This window comes from Artemia franciscana, chromosome 8 (genome assembly GCF_032884065.1).
Source record: "Artemia franciscana chromosome 8, ASM3288406v1, whole genome shotgun sequence".
NCBI classification, from domain to species: domain Eukaryota; kingdom Metazoa; phylum Arthropoda; class Branchiopoda; order Anostraca; family Artemiidae; genus Artemia; species Artemia franciscana.
In genome coordinates this window covers 25651040-25670752 of record NC_088870.1, presented here as the reverse complement: position 1 = coordinate 25670752, position 19713 = coordinate 25651040, and the positions used below count along the sequence as shown (strand labels likewise).

At 31.7% G+C, this 19713-nt stretch overlaps 1 long non-coding RNA gene across 1 annotated transcript in view; it reads right to left on the bottom strand.

Annotated features, from left to right (window-relative positions):
* Positions 1-438: 438 nt before the first annotated feature.
* Positions 439-19713, bottom strand: part of LOC136030206 (uncharacterized) — a 422925-nt gene continuing 403650 nt past the window's right edge. Inside the window, exon 2 of the long non-coding RNA XR_010618212.1 lies at positions 439-1936. This is a non-coding gene — a long non-coding RNA (uncharacterized LOC136030206). The remainder of the gene's footprint in view (positions 1937-19713) is intronic.

The following is a 19713-nucleotide window of genomic DNA, read 5'->3' as shown; positions in this document are numbered from 1 at the left end:
ATGATTCTAATGATTGCCCTTGAGCTTTGTTGATGGTTATTGCTAATCGACCATTCCCTGTCCCGGTGTCCCGGTCGTCATTTATATCCCCCTGTTTCCCCCGGTGTCCCCGTTGTAGTTGTGTCCCTGTGTCCCGGTCGTCATTTATATTCCCTGTGTCCCGGTCGTCATTTGTATCCCGGTGTCCCGGTCTGTATATACATTCGTTTTTTAGTTTTGTTTTTCTCCTTTATTTTTTTCCTTTTTTTTTCTTTTTTAGTTTATTTAGATTTTTAGATTTTTTAGTTTTTTTATTAGTTTTTAGTTTTTTTTCTTTTTAGTTTTTTTGTAGTTTTTACCTTCTTTTTAGTTTTGTTAGTTTTTATTTTTACTTATGTCCTGGTCGTCATTTATACTCCCTGTGTCCCGGTGCTTTGTTGATTGCTAATCGAACATTCCTTTTGTCCTGGTCGCTTTCTCTTTGAGTGTCGTCATTTATTTTTTTCTTTTTTAGTTCTTTTAGTTTTTACCTTTTTTAGTTTTTTTTAGTTTTTTAGATGAAAATTTTTTTTAGTTTTTTCCTTTTTTTTCTTTTTAGTTTTTTATTGGTTTTTACCTTTATTTTAGCTTATTTTTCAGTTTTTTCCTTATTTTTAGTTTTTTTTTTTTATTTTCTATTTTTTTAGTTTTTTACCTTTTTTTAGTTTTTTTAGTTTTTTTAGTTTTTTAGCTTTTTTACTTTTTTATTAGTTTTTAGTTTTTTTTTGTAGTTTTTGCCTTTTTTTAGTTTTTTCAGTTTTTTATTAGTTTTTTATTGGTTTTTACCTTTATTTTAGCTTATTTTTCAGTTTTTTCCTTTTTTTTAGTTTTTTTTAGTTTTTAGTTTTTTTAGTTTTTTACCTTTTTTTAGTTTTTTTAGTTTTTTTTAGTTTTTTAGCTTTTTTATTTTTTTTATTAGTTTTTAGTTTTTTTTGTAGTTTTTGCCTTTTTTTAGTTTTTTTAGTTTTTTAGCTTTTTTATTAGTTTTTAGTTTTTTTTTAGTTTTTGCCTTTTTTTAGTTTTTTTCTTTTTAGTTTTTTTGTAGTTTTTACCTTCTTTTTAGTTTTGTTAGTTTTTTTTTTTACTTATGTCCTGGTCGTCATTTATACTCCCTGTGTCCCGGTGCTTTGTTGATTGCTAATCGAACATTCCTTTTGTCCTGGTCGCTTTCTCTTTGAGTGTCGTCATTTATTTTATTCTTTTTTAGTTCTTTTAGTTTTTACCTTTTTTAGTTTTTTTTAGTTTTTTAGATGAAAATTTTTTTTAGTTTTTTCCTTTTTTTCTTTTTAGTTTTTTATTGGTTTTTACCTTTATTTTAGCTTATTTTTCAGTTTTTTCCTTTTTTTTAGTTTTTTTTTATTTTTTATTTTTTTTAGTTTTTTACCTTTTTTTAGTTTTTTTAGTTTTTTTAGTTTTTTAGCTTTTTTACTTTTTTTATTAGTTTTTAGTTTTTTTTTTGTAGTTTTTGCCTTTTTTTAGTTTTTTCAGTTTTTTTTTTAGTTTTTTATTGTTTTTTACCTTTGTTTTAGCTTATTTTTCAGTTTTTTCCTTTTTTTTAGTTTTTTTTAGTTTTTAGTTTTTTTAGTTTTTTACCTTTTTTTAGTTTTTTTAGTTTTTTTAGTTTTTTAGCTTTTTTATTTTTTTTATTAGTTTTTAGTTTTTTTTGTAGTTTTTGCCTTTTTTTAGTTTTTTTAGTTTTTTAGCTTTTTTATTAGTTTTTAGTTTTTTTTGTAGTTTTTGCCTTTTTTTTAGTTTTTTAGCTTTTTTATTTTTTTTATTAGTTTTTAGTTTTTTTTGTAGTTTTTGCCTTTTTTTAGTTTTTTTCAGTTTTGACGTCACCTGATCCAGTTTTTTCAGGTGACGTCACCTGATCCACACATCCACAGACAGACAACTTATTTTTATATATATAGATTACCTTTTTTTAGTTTTTTTAGTTTTTTTAGTTTTTTAGCTTTTTTATTTTTTTTATTAGTTTTTAGTTTTTTTTGTAGTTTTTGCCTTTTTTTAGTTTTTTTAGTTTTTTAGCTTTTTTATTAGTTTTTAGTTTTTTTTGTAGTTTTTGCCTTTTTTTAGTTTTTTTTAGTTTTTTAGCTTTTTTATTTTTTTTATTAGTTTTTAGTTTTTTTTTTGTAGTTTTTGCCTTTTTTTAGTTTTTTCAGTTTTGACGTCACCTGATCCAGTTTTTTCAGGTGACGTCACCTGATCCACACATCCACAGACAGACAACTTATTTTTATATATATAGATATATATATCTATCTATATTCACAGGTGGGACACAATAGGGACACAACTACAATGGCGCGTAACTAATATGGCGCGTAACGACTTACGCGCGCGGGGGGGGCTTGGGGGGGGGGCGCGAAGCGCCCCAACCAACTAGGTGTTGGGGTGGCGCGAAGCGCCACCCCAACAGCTAGTATACAATAATTATACATAGACACCAAGTAAATTAATTTTTTAGCAATAGATGATTTCACATATCTGACAAATTGTCCTATACGGTCACAATGAAATCTGAAATTAAGAATACCTTTCAAAATGTCTTTCAAGATTATGAATTTTATTAATTTTTACATCGGAGTTCTTTCAGTCGAGGCCCTTATTTGTGATAATAGGGAATCCAACTGACAAGATATGCTGGGCAAGATGAGTTGGTACTATTGAAGTGTTCACGGTTGAAGAGAGGAATCCAGTTTCCGAAAGGTCCCCAGAAAGAAGAGACACGTACAAAATAAAAGTCAAACATGTATACAGTGAATCAGAAGTTTCGCTAGATGATATTATTGTTATAGACTGTGATCCAGATTCGAGGTTTGACTGTTCGATTCCCGACATAACTGTCGGGAAAACATATGCTGTGGCTACTAAATTAGAAAAGAATAAAGATAATGACAAATAGGCTAGAAAAATACTAGGTTTGTGCTAAAGTTGGTATATGGATTTTGAAGAACTTAATGATAAACAAAGAAAATGGTTGCAAGAGGTGCATGAAGATTGCAAGAACTGCAATCGTTTGCCTAACACCAACTGCATCCCGTTTCCTAAATCTATCTCAACTGAATCCAACATGGAACCTGAAAAAGGTTCCATGGAGGCTGTAATAATATTTGCCATAGTCTTTGGAGGCATCTTTGGGGCTGCACTGGTTTTTGGAGCTTTTATTTGATAGAGGCAGAGACAAAATATGCCCCCTAAAGAAATAATCTAAATTTGGTAAGTAAAAATATGAATAGATTCTAATTCATATTTTATGTTAATTACAAGCAAATATATCTTCCTCTAATCACACATCTGACTAATTGTGTTTTGACTAATAGACAAAAAGTTTGGTTCAAATATGAATGACAAATCCGGTTTTTTTATACTCTTGAAAAAGGTACTGCATTTAAAAAAAGTATATTTACAAATCTACATTATAACAATGTAAAAAAAAAAAAATCCTGTTTTGATCTTGTATAGAAGTGCTACTCGAATTGTATAGAAATTCGCTACTCGAATTGAATGGAAAATTTAGTTTTTCGTTAAAAAAAATTCTATATTCAAAAATATTTTTGTTAATTATGAAAAGTTTTTAAATACATAAACTATCTTTAAAATCTGCCATTAAACGTTTGTTTGTGATGTTTCAGTGTCTTGCTAGCTACGGAGAAAGAACAGAAAAGACATGCCCATGCTACAGTTTATCTTAGTTCTAGCCTAAGATAAGAACTAAAACTTTTCAAGCCAACATATTTTCTTTGTTATTCAAGCCAAGAGACAGTAAGTTTCCTTATAGGGGTGTTTCAATCCGATTGTATTTTTAGGTGTTATGAGTTACTGTACTTCTTATCTCTTCCTAGCTATCGCTGCAACCTGGATGTTGTCTATAATATCTATTATTCAAGTGTTACACGAAAATGCAGTTTTTCTTAAGTAGAAATTTTCTTTTAAATGAGCTGTTAAACAGCTGTGTATGATATTCCATCGCCCAAGAAGCTATAGAGGAAAAAACACAAAGAAAAAAGATGCCTTTAATTCAGAATATTCTGGTTGCAACAAATGTTTTTGTTTAATCCGTCTCATTATTGAGAGTCTACTGTTGATTCTATTGCTGGTAATACTCATCTATTTCCATGTTGCAGTTTAATGAGCAAATTATGTAATTTTTTCCAAAGATTGAAATGCTTTTGGTATTTGGGAAATGAATAAATTTTTTGTGTGAAATTGAACAATAGATGGAAAAGTAATACGGATAGGCACCAAGTAAATTAATTTTTTTAGCAATAGATGATTTCACACATCTGACAAATTGTCCTCTACGGTCACAATGAAATCTGAAATTAAGAATACCTTTTAAAATGTCTTTCAAGACTATGAATTTTATTCATTTTTGCATCGGAGTTCTTTCAGTCGAGGCCCTTATTTGTGATAATAGGAATCCAGCTGACAAGATATGCTGGGCAAGAGGAGTTGGTACTATTGAAGTGTTCACGTTTGAAGAGATGAATCCAGTTTCCGATTGGTCCGCAGAAAGAAGAGACACGTACAAAATAAAAGTAAAACATGTATACAGTGAATCAGAAGTTTCGCTAGATGATATTATTGCTATAGACTGTGATCCAGATTCGAGGTTTGACTGTTCGATTCCCGACATTACTGTCGGGAAAACATATGCTGTGGCTACTAAATTAGAAAAGAATAAAGATAATGACAAATAGGCTAGGAAAATACTAGGTTTGTGCTATTGTTGGTATATGGATTTTGAAGAATTTAATGATAAACAAAGAAAATGGTTGCAAGAGGTACATGAAGATTGCAAAAAATGCAACCGTTTGCCTAAGACCAACTGCATCCTGTTTCCTAAATCTATCTCAACTGAATCCGACATGGAACCTGAAAAAGGTTCCATGGAGGCTGTAATAATATTCGCCATAGTCTTTTGAGGCATCTTTGGGGCTGCACTGGTTTTTGGAGCTTTCATTTGATAGAGGCGGAGACAACATATACCCCCTAAAGAATTAATCTAATTTTTTTAAGTACAAATATGAATAGATTCTAATTCATATTTTTATGTTAATTACAAGCAAATATATCTTCCTCTAATCAAGCCAAGGGATGGTAAGTTTCCTCTATAAGGATTTGTGTTGCATTTGATATCTTTTGAAGATGATGAATTTGAATGATTATGTTCGGGTTTTAACAGTAGCTGGCAACCCAGTAAGAAACGATCACGTTTCTGATTTTTGTTTCGATTTCACGTTTCGTTTTTGAATTAATGTATGTTTGACTTTGGCTCTCCACAAATGAATAATCAAAACGAAATTTGTGTTTTAATTTTTTTTTTTGCTAAATGGCTTTCTCTTAGTTTTGATCTGGCGATTTTCAGAAAAAGGCTGGGAAAGGAGGCCTAGTTGCCCTCCAATTGTTTGGTTACTTAAAAAGGCAACTAAAATTTTAAATTTTTGACGAACGTTTTTATTTGTAAAAAATATACGCCACTTAAAAAATTTACTTACGTAACGAACTTCTATATTCGTATATTTTTATTATGTATAAACTTCTTATATCTTACTTGACGACACTTATTCCAGAAAAGTTCTCTGTGTCTGCAGTTTTGTTGGAACCCCTGAATTTTAAAAACACCCCTAAGACTTTGAGTTGTTACTCATTAGCAAAAATTAGAAGTCTCTTGAAAAAAGGCTATAATTATATTACCGGGGCTAAGTATTTCTGTAACAATCGAGCAATTACTACACAATATGAAAATAAAAAAAAAGTTAAGCTTTCTAGACTATGGTTTCAACAGCGACTTTTCACCAGATTTTAAAATCTACCGTAATGAAAGCTGTGTTTCTAGATTTGGGCATGCCAAGTTCTCCAAATATTTGATCCAACCAAAACGTTTGGTTGAATTTAAACATTGGATCGAAATGAAATCAATCTTGAGGCAAGGTTTTAGAACAATATATGAAATTTTTGAAGAATTTCTAAAAACAAGACACTATAATGGAGAAAAAAAAAGCAAAGCTTGTCAGTACTAGAAAAAAAGTAAATGCTTTCACAAACCTGTTTTGTCAGAATAAACTTGCCAATTGGAATTTAACCGGACCGGTTGTAGTCCCATCACTGTTTCTTGTTTGTCCATTCTCTCGTGAAGCATATCAAAGAACCTTCCCTGAATTTTTACAAATAATTGAGAATCTTCAATTCAATAAATGGAACTTTGTATCATTTCCCCTTGTTCTTGAATCCAATGACGTTGTAGCAGCTGAATCAAAAATATAAGCGTGTTCAATGATTGCAAGAAATATCCAAAATATTAGTATGATCGCTCGCTCCAAGGATATATTTCTTCAGTTTCGCTTATTCGAGGATCAAAATCTAATGACAGCACGTCAAGAATGGCTTCAACTCTTATGTTTACCGATTATTTCAAATGTCGTGAAACGAATGGAAAACTTGCATAGTATAAGTATTTTTTCTGGAATGGATCGTTATGCTAGAGGATGCTCTAAAAAAGAAGACATCAAAACAGCTGGTCAATTACTAGATGGTGTTGAATACAACCTTTCAGAGGACCTAGATGGCCTTAACTCAAAACATTTGTCAAATACTGATGACACAAATAAAAATAGTTTTAACTGTAGTTCATACAATGAAATGATGATTAATATTACTACAATTATTAAGAATGATAGAATACTGGTAACAAGTTTTCCTTATACTGACAGATCAAGCTTTTGTGACTTTCCATGTGGGTCAGAAAATCTCAATTTAAGCTTTATGATCCATAAAGAAGACAATAAATCGCAAGACCCTGTTAAGCACACTTCAGTGCCAATTTTTCGACTAAAAAGAAAGAAAGTAGACATTCGATCGTCTTTTTTTCAATCCAATTTCTTATTATAGTACTAGCTGTTGGCGTGGCGCTTCGCGCCACACCAGCACCTAGTTGGTAAGGTCACTTCGCGCTTCCACCAATCCCCCCCGCACCCGTTAGTCGTTACGCACCATATTAGTTACGCGCCATTGTAGTTGTGTCCCTGTGTCCCACCTGTGAATATAGATAGATACATATATGTTTTTAACTACGTAAAACTTGAGAATACACAACATTCTTGACTGTCCCATTGTCTGTGCATATACAAAGCATTATATACTTATTATGACGTCATATGCAAACGCTCTTTTTACAAACAAACAAACATGCATACATACAAATTATTTTTATATAGATAGATAGATAGATAGATAGATAGATATACATATACAGTACAATTTAACTACATAAAACTTGCTAATATACAACATACTTCGCTGACGCATTGTCAGTGCATATTAATAGATTGTCAGGATTACCGACCCTCGAACATTCAACGTACAATTGTTCATGGGAAAAACTATCTGTATTAAGATGTATACCGCATTTTTCTAATGATTTCTGTTTTAGTAGGCTATACCGGAAAACATATTCTTCATTGTACAAAACCTGAAGTCTTGAAGTCCCAAAACTACATTTCTTTCGACACTTATCATTTTTTAAATATTCTTATCTGTTGGCACAACTCTTCAAACATTTTCAGACTCCATTCGGGATTGAAACCCCAATCGGAGTCAATATTCCAACGTCTGATTTGGAGCATATATTTCACGAGTCTTCTCTTTTGCTTCAAGTTTGTATCATCCCACCATAAAAAAATTATTTTTGTTTCTTATGAATAATTCCTTCAACTCCTTGTCTTCACAATTAATTCCACTTTTCGAAAATTCCTTTGCCATGTCATTTATAAGCTTCTCCATTTGGCGTATTTCGTTACGAGTGACAGAAACATTTCCTAGTCATTCATTTTCATTTCATTTTTAGGTTTTCCATGGATTAAAACTTTTTTATACTTGTCTATGAGTTTTTTAATTACTATGTCAATTTTAAACAGATCAACGCGCATTTCATCTTCATCAAGCAATATTTCAACATCTGATTACATTGAGAAATCTGATGACCTGAGATACATTGGGTTTCTCATTTTATCTCATTGTTCCATGTTGTTGTTTTCTTTCTTTTTTCAAAGCATTTCTGACACCATGTAAAAAGTTTCAACATTTATTATGGATATGTAGAAACCCAGGTCACCTAGAATAGAAAGAGATACAGAATATTACGCAGGGACCAAAGGGGGTTTATCAAGGACGAAAAATTGATGAAGAAGAGAAAAAACCATTAAACATTGATTTACTCGTATATTCCCAAAAATATTACCTTGAATTGGTTATTACTGGGGGAGAGGAGTAACAGGTGGACCCCCCTCTTTTATTGTAATCATTATATTTAAATCTGCTCGTTTTTTTTCTATCATCGTTTATTTAATGCTCGTTTGGGTTTTTTGTTCGTTTTAAGATTGATTTGCATGTTCAATTTATGTTGTACTCGTTTTATTACTAGAGTGAATAAAGTTTTTTACTCGTTTGATTAAGTTTTAATACCTGTTGTCGGTTTGTTTGCTTTTTGTTTAATATCTTTTCGTTTTTTATTTCGTTTATTCCTTAATATTAATTTTTGGTCGATTTTGACTTTGAATTATTTTATGTTTTTATTTCTGCTGAACCAAAGTTTAATATGGCCTTTATTTTTCTTTGAAATCTTTTTTCTGAATATTTTTTCAATTTATCCCAGGAAAAGTTTAGGGTATTAACAAACTTTCAGTACAAGCTGAAGGGTTGTTAAAACAGCTAAAAGGTACTATATATATATATATATATATATATATATATATATATATATATATATATATATATATATACTACTTCTAACGTTATCCCTGTTACTACCTCGAGGTTTAAAGGTTTTAAGGTGAAATTTACAGGGTATATTGAGGCTGGTGTTGGATTTAGTCTGAAGACAATGCGTGCATGCAGGCTGTCAAAAGGGCGTATCACCAATGTTTCAGGAATGTCTTCGATTATTAGGTTGAACTGTCTAGGCATTTGGATGTGGTAGCCTTCAGGGATTGCTAAGGGGGATGTTGGACTTATCAAAATTAGATATGTCCTTGCAGCCTATAAAAAGGATGTTTCAGCACTATTTCAGAAATGACTTTAGGTATTTAATTTAAGACAATCAGGGCATGATGAGGGGATGTTGAAATATCAAAAATGGCATTAGGTAAATAATACTCATTTTACCTACTGCTATCAGCACTGCTATTCCCAATGCTCCTACTTTTGCTACTACAACTACTACTTTTGTTAATACTAAGGGTATTAGTTGTAAATTTCAGGGAGTTTGAGGGTGGTGTTGAATTAAATAAAAATACACAACGTGCATGCAGGCTGTCAAAAGACGTATCAGCAATATCTAAGGGACGGAATAGAGCATTAAGGTAAAGTTTTTAGGGCATTCTAAAGGGAACATCGAACTAATCAAACGGCAGTATAAATATGTCTGTTATCAAAGGACTATATCAGCAATATCTTAGCAACACTAAAAAATTAAGCTAGTTAATCTAAAGTTTTCAGCACTCCTAAAATTAGCTACTAACAAAACAACTAAAAAGCAAAGCATATTTTAAAACTTTTTTTTCTTTTTAAATTTTGAATAAGTAAACAATTATTGATACTATCAGAAATTATTATCAATATGTAGGGTACATTAAACTGTGGATCCACAACCATTGGTTTTCTTAAGTACCCTTATTTATGATGGAGATTTGTATTGTCATTATTGTTATAATCTTTAAAGTTTTGAGCAAGAGAAACACAATTCGAAACAAAATTGTTATCAGTAAAGCACAAATTTTGTTCTCGTTGTTAGAAGGCACAGAGGGGGTTAGCTCTACTCCTCTTTAGAATAGTTCCTGCTTATTTTGAGTTTGACGTCGTTAGTTATTGTTATTTCTGTTTGTTTTGAGTTTAACTTTTTTATTTCATTTGATCTATTGTAGTGTTACGCTGGAAAAATTATTTGAATTTTATTTCTGCTCATTTTTGGTTTAATATAGATCTTTAGTTTTCTTTGAAAAACTCCAAAGAAGTAAAATAATCAGATTAACGACGCCTCTTGACAACTGAGGTCTCTGCATCGACCCTGCAGTGTTTTCCTGTAGCTGGGCAAGATTTCTAGGTCCCATATTACTAAGTTAAGTGCAAGCACAGCTAAGCTAAGCACAGAGCTAAAATTATTTCGAAGAACTTCATTTGTGGAAAAAGTTCAATTTCAAACCCTCAATGTTCACATGGTACCCTAACCTGCTAAAATCGTTCCGCTGAAAAAACAGAAGTAATTTGCAAATAGGGAACAAGTCTTTGTCTCTTTATTACCTCCAAACAAACTCCTGCTCCCAGGGACAAAAATGGTAAAATTATAATAACCAGACATTTATTTTTAGCTAAAATCTAGCGTTGATTTCCCTACCTTACCTTATATATAGGTACATTCTATCATATCTTGTATTTTAATTAGTATTTAATTAACTAACTGCTAAACAGAGTTAAGATCTGAAGCAGCACCTGCTCGGGCGCTGAAAGCACATATTTTTGAGAGAACCTTCGTTTATGTTTGAATGACTTATAACTCAACCTACGTTTTATTAGCTCATTATTTTTTCATTATTTACACTTTTTCCCATCTTGTGCGTAGGAATCTTTTTGACAAGAAGATTTTGGCATTTATCAGACAAGTTTAATCTTCTATTCGATTCGGTTGCCTAAGTTTTTTCTACGATGACGCACATTTTCTGTGGTTTGACTCTAACATGAAAATCCTGAATCAAAAATAGATTCTAGATAATAAATTCGATCGTTCTCACTTCCTTCGCATCTTTAAAGAAATTCCACGACAGATTTTTAATTAAAACCTTATTAAGAGTCGTCATTTTACTGCGCCGGTTCCAACGATTGTGTTCCACATCTTTGAATAAAAAATGACACTAAAGTTGAAGGAAAGTTTGGACTTGCATTTAGTCATATTCTTTGCCATATTTAGTCATATTCTAAGCGGAAACTGTTCTTTTTTTTATTAGGAAGTTAGAAGTTATTAGAATGTTGATTCATTGTACTTTCTATAAATTAGTGCATAGTTTAAAATGAATGTCAATAAATGCACATAAATAACAATTAAACTCCTTTATTACTGGATTGTATACAATTAACTTATAAAATTTATCTTCAACGATACCAAGGAAATAGTTTAGAGCTTGACCTAATCCTGACCATGGAAGAAGTGTTGTCCCAGTAAAAAGTTTTGCTACAGATGGAGCTGTTTAGGAACGTCTCTTACATTCTTTAAAAGATGGTATCTCTAGTAATCTAATGAATCTCTTGGAAGAAATGTTGCAAGACCCAAACAAATATACCAAATGTTACTAGAATTTGCTAGAAGTGAAGGGTGATGCAAATCGACTTGCTGCTTTACTGGGACAACTTGCTGCTTCACTGTCAGATGGTATTAAAATATTCACTAAGTTCACTCTTAATGCAGACCATAGTTTTCCTTTTAGTGAGATAATAGCGCATTAATAGAACCTTCATGCTTTGAGACAGGGGTGAGGGCTAGATGACGCAGAGGCTTTGTTTGGTCATCTTTCGTTCTATTTATATTGATAATTGAAAGTGTGCGGCTTGGGATACTCGTAACCTAGTTTTGTAAATTCAGTTCCCTAATATACAGTATTTTTTCTTTTTATTTATTTACCTTTTTTATTTGGCTAGCCTCTTGGTTTTCGCCTAAAACATGACCATTTCTAGATGTAACCCGTAATTCCACATGTGACAGAAAAAAAAAGGATATTTCTAACTTTTTTTTTCAAGAAAAAGTTTACAATGAATAAATGTTCCCCATGATCCCCAATTTCTTAGCGTATTCCCTCTTCTCCCTGTAAAAAAGGGTAAGTGTATTTGTCGGTGATTAAAAAAAATAATCTCGTTAAACACTCTTTTTAAATTTTTTAGGTGTTAAATTTTATGCATAAAAAGTAATTCTAAGAGATTGAAATGTTGAAAGGCACTCCTAAATTTACACCAATGTTATTCTAGGTTAAGACGTTACGCTCAATAGATTTTCCATTTCCCATTTTTTGGAGAATATCAACTTAACATGTATGTATGAACTTTTGAAAACCTGTCTTGAATATTGCTTCCAAGAGAAATTAAACAAAAATATTTTTCTTAGCCAAAATTCTGCATAACCAGTTATGAAGCATTTTCTGTTGTTGTTAAGAAAGTCTAGACGCTTTCATTATCTATTCAGGGTTGTATCCAGGATTTTTATTAGGATGAGGGGGGTTATTTGCGAAGAAAAGCTTTTAGAAAACGCACAAATATATTTTTTATGGATGTTTATTTCGTTTCCACGAGTTGGACATACAATTTTTTTTTGGCAGGGGACCCCCTAGCACCAGCCCTAAATATGGCCTTCAATCTAGTTAGTAAGGTAGCTTATCCCCTTCACCAGTCTTAAAGAAAAAATAAAAATTAAGTGCTTCTGCCTAAGATAAAAAAAATATTTTTAACTTAAAGTAAGGAGCGACATTAAAGCTTAAAATGAACAGAAATTGCTCCGTATATGAAAGGGGCTTTTCCTTCCTCAACACCCCGCTCTTTACGCTAAAGTCCGACTCTTTCTCTCTCAATTCTACTTTATAAAACAGGAAAAAAAAAAACTGAAAACCAAACTTTGAAAACCAAACTTTGAAAACCAAAATGAAAACCAAAAACTGAAAACTGAGAACTTTGAAAAACCAGTTTATGAAGTCAGAGGAGTATTTATATTTTTCTAAAAAAAAATAATTTTTTCCTGCAATTTTACGATCAAGTTACGTGTCTGAAAAACATTTTTGAAAGGATTTGAACCCTGTAGCCCCAGCTACTAAAATCACCCCTTGGTAAGGGCAATTCAAATGTAGTTAGAGGGTGAAAAGGAAGCTTGTTTTATCTCCAATAAATAAATAAGTATAACTTTTCCCCTATAAGCTAATTGGGGACTTTTTTGTGAAATATTTCTGGAACAGAAATGAAAGGGTGAAAGGATCAAGTTAAAATATTTAGGCTGTGTTGGAGGAGGGGGGGTGGTTTGAATAGATGAATTGGAGGGACTGATGAGAGCCTGCTAAGGAACACAGCTTTGGTTAAATGGATAGTGTGAAAAATTTGAATTATTTTTTTACGCTAGTCTGTTTTAGCGATTAAAGCAATGTAGGCTAAGCACCTCAAATTAAAATTTCACACTCAAGGACACCTCAATCAGAAACAGATCTAGTTACATTGGTTCTTGATTTATTATCTTTGTTCGTTTTTTTTTAAATTGTAATTTTATCTAATAAAGGACTTCAAAAATGTTTCTATTTGAACATACAAGCAGTTGCAGCAATTTATACAACAAGATTCTTATAATTCAATGAATGTGTCAGCAACCAGTTACATATTAATGTCGTAACACGTTTGGGGTCAGGATGGCTTCGGCCCAATATATGCCAAATAATTATGCATAGGCTTATTTCTAATTTGTTTGAATAATCCTCCCACCAAATTCTCCAGGCAACATTTCATGCCGAGAATATCATTTATATTTATTACAACTTTTCTCAAAAATTTAAACAGTCTGCCAAAATCTTATGTCTTGTCCAGAACAAACTGAAGCAAAACTACAAATATTACTTTTACTAACGATTGTCTCAATTGAAATTGAACAAAATTAGTTATTTCCGGAAACTTTTTTTCCACCATGGAATTTTTCCAAAGAAAATAAAAGAGCTCGACTAAACCAGACGAAAAACCTAATAATTTTTCTTTCGGGACGACTTAATCCCAAACAGTTCCCGGGGAAGGGGCTGCAAGTTACAAACTTTGACCATTGTTTACATATAGTAATGCTTATTGGGAAGTATACAAATGTTTTCAAGGGGACTTTTTGGTGTTGAAGGAAGAGGGGGATACGTGGGAGGTTCTTTCCATGGAAGAATTTATCATGAGGGAAGAGAATTGCCCTGATGGGGGCGCAGGTATTTTATAAATAAAAACTAGGTAAGTTACATAATTAAAAATTATTTTCAAAACACTATTTCAACAAAAAACAATGAGAAATTAAATATAAAAAAAAAAATTTTCAGCTGGAAGTAAGGATCAGTATTAAAACCTAAGACGAACAGAAATAATTACGTAAATAAAGGGTTCGACTACTCCACAATACGTCAACCTTTACGTTAAAGTATTTTTAGCAATTTCAACTATTTATTCTACGGCCTTTGTGATTCAGAGGTCATTCTTAAGGAATTGGAAAAACATTCAAGCTTTAGTGTAAATTGCGAGGTATTAACGAGGGGTTAAACCCCATCATATACGTAATAAAAACAAACAAATATAGAAGTTTGTTGCGTAAGTTAATTCGTAATTAACGTATATTTATTACTCATTAAATTAAAACTTCTAGTTGTCTTTCCAAGTCATCAAAAATTAAAGGACAACTAGGCATCCTCCCCCATTCCTTTTTTATCAAAATCGTCCGATCAAAATTATGAGAAAGCCATTTAGCAAAAAAGATACATTCAAATTTAATTTTAATTATTCATATGGAGTGAGCCAAAATAAAAAAATGCATTAATTCAAAAATGTTCTGAAACTAAATTAAAAAAAAAAACAAGTTTTTTAACTGCAATTAAGGAGCAAAATTGGAACTTAAAAACTTTTTCATCAGCTGCAATCGTTAAGGTGCTAAACATATCTCACCCTTTATCTACCATCCATAGTAATACAAAGGCACATTGGATTATTTCTGTCTTTCCACTGAACATTAACCTTAACGTTGATTTCCCTACCTTAAAATTAAGTACTACCTTAAAGACTTCACTAACATTCTTTCTTTGAACTAAAAATAAAACCGATGTCAATTAGAAACGAACAGAAATTAATTAAAAAACAACAATTTCAGGACAGGTTTTTTCTTTGAAAACTAAAGAGCTACATTAAACCAAAGCCGAAAAGAAATGAAGTCAGATTATAGTTTGGAACCTAAAATAATTAGAAACCACTATCAATACAAACTAGAAACCCCATAAGAACAGGAATTAGAGGTTCTTGTGCCCTTTTTAAGTCACCCAAGAGATTGGAGAGCAAACACCCCATTTCCACGTCCCCTTTTTCCCCAAAGTCATCCGACCAAAAGTGTCAGATAGCCATTTTGTTTAGAATAATTGAAAACTCTAATAACCACATCTCTCGGATGACACGCCCCTCCCATGGTCCCTGAAAAAAGGGCTGTAAATCATCAAATTTACTTCCAGCAGCATTAAGAGAAAAAGCAGGATGTAGCCCTCAACGGCAACATATAAGTTTGGTATGAAAAAAAAAAATTCTTCCGTATGGTTTGAAACAAATTGAATTTAGTAAATAACATAAACTTTCACTGAAACTAGAAGAACATTGAAACTAGAAGAGTATTGAAAAGTATTATGTAGCTAACTCCTTATTCTGTTAAAACCGTATATTTGATGGTTCAATCTTTTCCAGAAGTAGGGCTATACGATAAATAAGCTAATATTGAATCTAAAACTATTCTGCGTAAAATAATGATAAATCACTGATCATATCTCAAACCTATCTTATAATATGCATATGTACCAAATCAATATAAAATTGATATTTATCTTTGATATGAGTTTGGCATAGAACCGAAAAAAAAAATGATTTACTCGTATAGATAGATAGATAGATAGATAAGTGTATTTCAAAAATCCATGGGCCATATACATACAAAAATATAAATAAATAACAATCAAGCAAGGAAATTAAACAACAGTATGAATTACAAACACGCACAAAACAGAATACAACGCGAAAATGCCTAATCTAACAATAAAAGAAATTAGTCATATGGTACTTTTTCTTCTTATTAAGGATTTATCTATATACACTCCCATTCGAAATATTGTGGTTGGGTTACTATTTTGCAGAATACCCGGAAGCATCAAATTAATCCCATGCAAATAAATTTCCCGTAAATCCAAGAGCACCGGGCATTTCCGGAGAAAATGATCCAAGTCTTCATCATCATCTTTACAAAGGGGACAAACATACCGCCTATCAGGACCAACTATCATTTTATTTTTGTCAAAAGTTTTTTGCCTGTTCTGGATTGGAAGACAATTTGCCCTAAGCTGAATCCAACGACGTAGAATCATAGCCGGTAAATTAAATTTAAAGTAAACTTCCTCTCCAAAACCAGGTTTTGCCTGATTATAATATTGTAGGGTTGTAGAATCTAAAACCAGCCTTTCCCAATGCTGAATTTCTTGACTCTCTAATAAAAATCGTACCTGGCTTTCTAAATTTGTTGGTACATCACTAGAGCAAAGATCATTATTCCGTAAATAAGGCATTCCCAAAAATATCACCTTGAATTTTCTTCAAACAAATATTGGTATAGAAGGGGGAGGATGACAGAGGGAAACAAGACTTCACATTGAGACCTTTAATCAGATAGATTGAAGATCCTAGTATGAACGTATGTGGTATGAACAGTAAGTAGTTTTCTTTGAAAGGTTATTTTGGAAGGACTAAACTTTTCCTGCATTATCTTTTTTAAGTCTTTTTATTTTTCAAACTTGAAATAAACAGTGTTTCAAGGGGTTCTTCGACTCAAATTTATCCGGAAGCCATCAACTAAAGTTGTTGTTTTCTATATATATATATATATATATATATATATATATATATATATATGTATATATATATATATATATATATATATATATATATATATATATATATATATATATATATATATATATATATATATATATATATATATATATATATATATATATATATATATATATAGGGGTGAGGGAGGAGGCTTAGTTGTCCTCTAATCTTTTGGTTGCTTAAAAAGGCAACTAATTTTATATGAACGTCTTTATTAGTAGGAAATATACGTAACTTGCGTGAAAAACTTCTAGATTTGTATATTTTTACCCCCTGTTATTACCTCGCTCTTTATACTAAAGCTTAAATTGTATCCCAATTCTTTAAGAATTGCCCCTGAATCACAAAGGCCGTAGAATAAATAGTTGAAACTAATAAAAATACTTAAACGTAAAGAGCAAGGTATTTAGGAGGAGATGAACCCGACATATGCGTAATAATTTCTATTCGCTTTAAGTTTTAATGCTTCTTCTTACTTTCAGTTGAAAAAACTTTTCCATCTATTTTTTTAATTGTTTTAAATAGTGCTGGCACATCCCACACCCCCTTCATGGAAATTATCTTCTCTGTGGAAAGATCCTCCCACATAGCCTCTCCCCTCAAGCCCCTCCCCCTCTCAACCAAATAAATTCCCCTGAAAACGTCTGTACACTTCCCAATAAACATTACTACACCTAAACGCTGATCAAGAGTTGTAACTTGCAGCCCCTCCCCCTTGGACTGTGAGGGAGTAAGTCGTCCCAAAGACATTGCTATTAAGTTTTTTGACTATGCTGAACAAAATGGCTGTCTCAAAATTTTGATCCGTTGGCTTTGGTAAAAAGTGAGCGTGAGAGGGGGCCTAGATGCCCTTCAATTTTGTGGTCACTTAAAAAGGACAGTAGATCTTTTAATTTCCGTTAGTGCCCTTTTAATGCCCTCTCGCAACATTCAATCACCACTGGGTTGATACAATTACCCTTTGGAAAAAAAAGAAAACAAATAAACACGCACTAGTGTTTCATTTTTTTGATTGGAAGATTTTGATTGAAATTTCTAAAAATACTTTAGCTTAAAGAGCGAGGTATTGAGGAGGAAATGAATTCCCTAACATACGTAATAAATTCTGTTTGTTTTAAGTTTAAAATGCTGCTCCATACTTCCAGTTCAAGTAACATTTTTTATTTGTTTTCTTATTTTTTAAAATAATGTTAGAAAATCCTTCGCCCCCTTCATGGGACATTCCCTTCCTTCATGTAAATTTTTCCATGGGAAGATCCTCCCACTTAAACCACTCCCTCCTCCACAGCGAAAGATTATCTCTGAAAACGTCTCCGCACTTCCCAAAAACCATTACTATATGTAAACAACGGTGAAAGTTTGTAACTTGCAGCCCCTGCCCTGGGGACTGTGGGGGATTAAGTCGTCCCCAGAGATATAATTATTAGGGTTTCGGCTAAACTGAACAATATTGCTATCTCAAAATTTTGATTCGGGTCCAATTGAAAAAAAAATTAGTGTGGAAGCGGAGGGGGGCCTAGGTGCCCTCCAATTTTTTGGTCACTTAAAAAGGGCGCCAGAACTTTTAATTTCCGTTAAAATGAACCCTCTCGCAAAATTCTAGGACCACTGGGTTGATACGATCACCTCTGGGAAAAAAACAACAAAAACAAGAAATAATAAAAAATTAAACACGTATCCGAGCTCTGGCAAAAAATACAAAATTCCACATTTTTGTAAATAGGAGCTTCAAACTCATACAATAGGATTTTATAATACGCTAGATCTGATTATGTGATTTTCATTAAGACTTTGTGACCTTTAGGAGGTGTTTTTCCCCATTTTCTAAAATAAGGCAACTTTTCTTAGGCTCGTAACTTTGGATAGGTTAGACTAAATTTGATTAAACTTATACATTTGAAATCATCATAAAAATAAGATTCTTTTTATGTATATATTAGTATCAAAGTTCTGTTTTTAGCGTTTCATTTACTATTGAGCTGGATTGCTTCCTACTAGAGTTTGTTATCATGAACTGTTTGATGCCTACACTTTTAAACCCCTAAAACATTGAGGAGGAATGGTAGCAGTTTAGTTTTTTTTTTGAATACAATTACAAACTATAATGCAGAATTATTTCAATTCCCTTTTGGATGAAAATACTCCATAAGTTTGAAAAAGAAATTGAGTTGTCTTTAATAAAAATTTTAGGTTGTCTTATGTTAAGCTAATTGAAATTACAAAGTAGACATTTCTTCAGTAAGCAAAAACGCACGTATAAGGCAAAAATATTCCATCAAGTATTAGGCTAATAAGTAAAAAAAATCAATTTATGTTGACAACATAAATTTCCTTTGATTTCTTTAACCTTTATGTGCCTATGGTTGTTTTTCTGGATGTTCGTTTTACAATGTAGAATAAGAATCTTCTATTTTGTGATACATTAATTCATTATATGTGGATTGTTTGATTACAATAACTGGTTTCTAAATATTCAAGCCTGACAAGGTTTATTTTCTAGAGATTACATCATAACATAGTAAAAAATAGGTCAAGAATAGCACAACTCATTAAATAGTGGAAATATTCAATATACATCCTCCACACACTAAACACCAAGCAACTTTAAGCATTAAAGTTCCATACAAAAAAAAGCTTGAATAAAAGCTGACAACTCAAAAAGTATCACACTAAAATTTGCACTAAAATGAGTAACGTATACACCCACCCTTAAAGAAAATGAAGAATTGAATCTTTTTTAGATCGAGTGGAAGCACCTTAGAAAAAAAGGTATGACTAAAATTTGTCTTCATATTATGATGTAAAAACTGTTTTGTCAAGATGGTTCCTAATCAATAGCACTAATTGTAAGCTTAACATTTCTAAACATTGCTGTATAAGCCATGACATTTTCATTGAAATTCAAGTCATATTTGGAGATCGTTCATTTTTTGTTTAACAGTCCATAATTTATCCCCCCCCCCACAAAAATATAAATGTTCAAGCCTATATAAAAGAAAATATCTCAGGTAAGGTAGAACA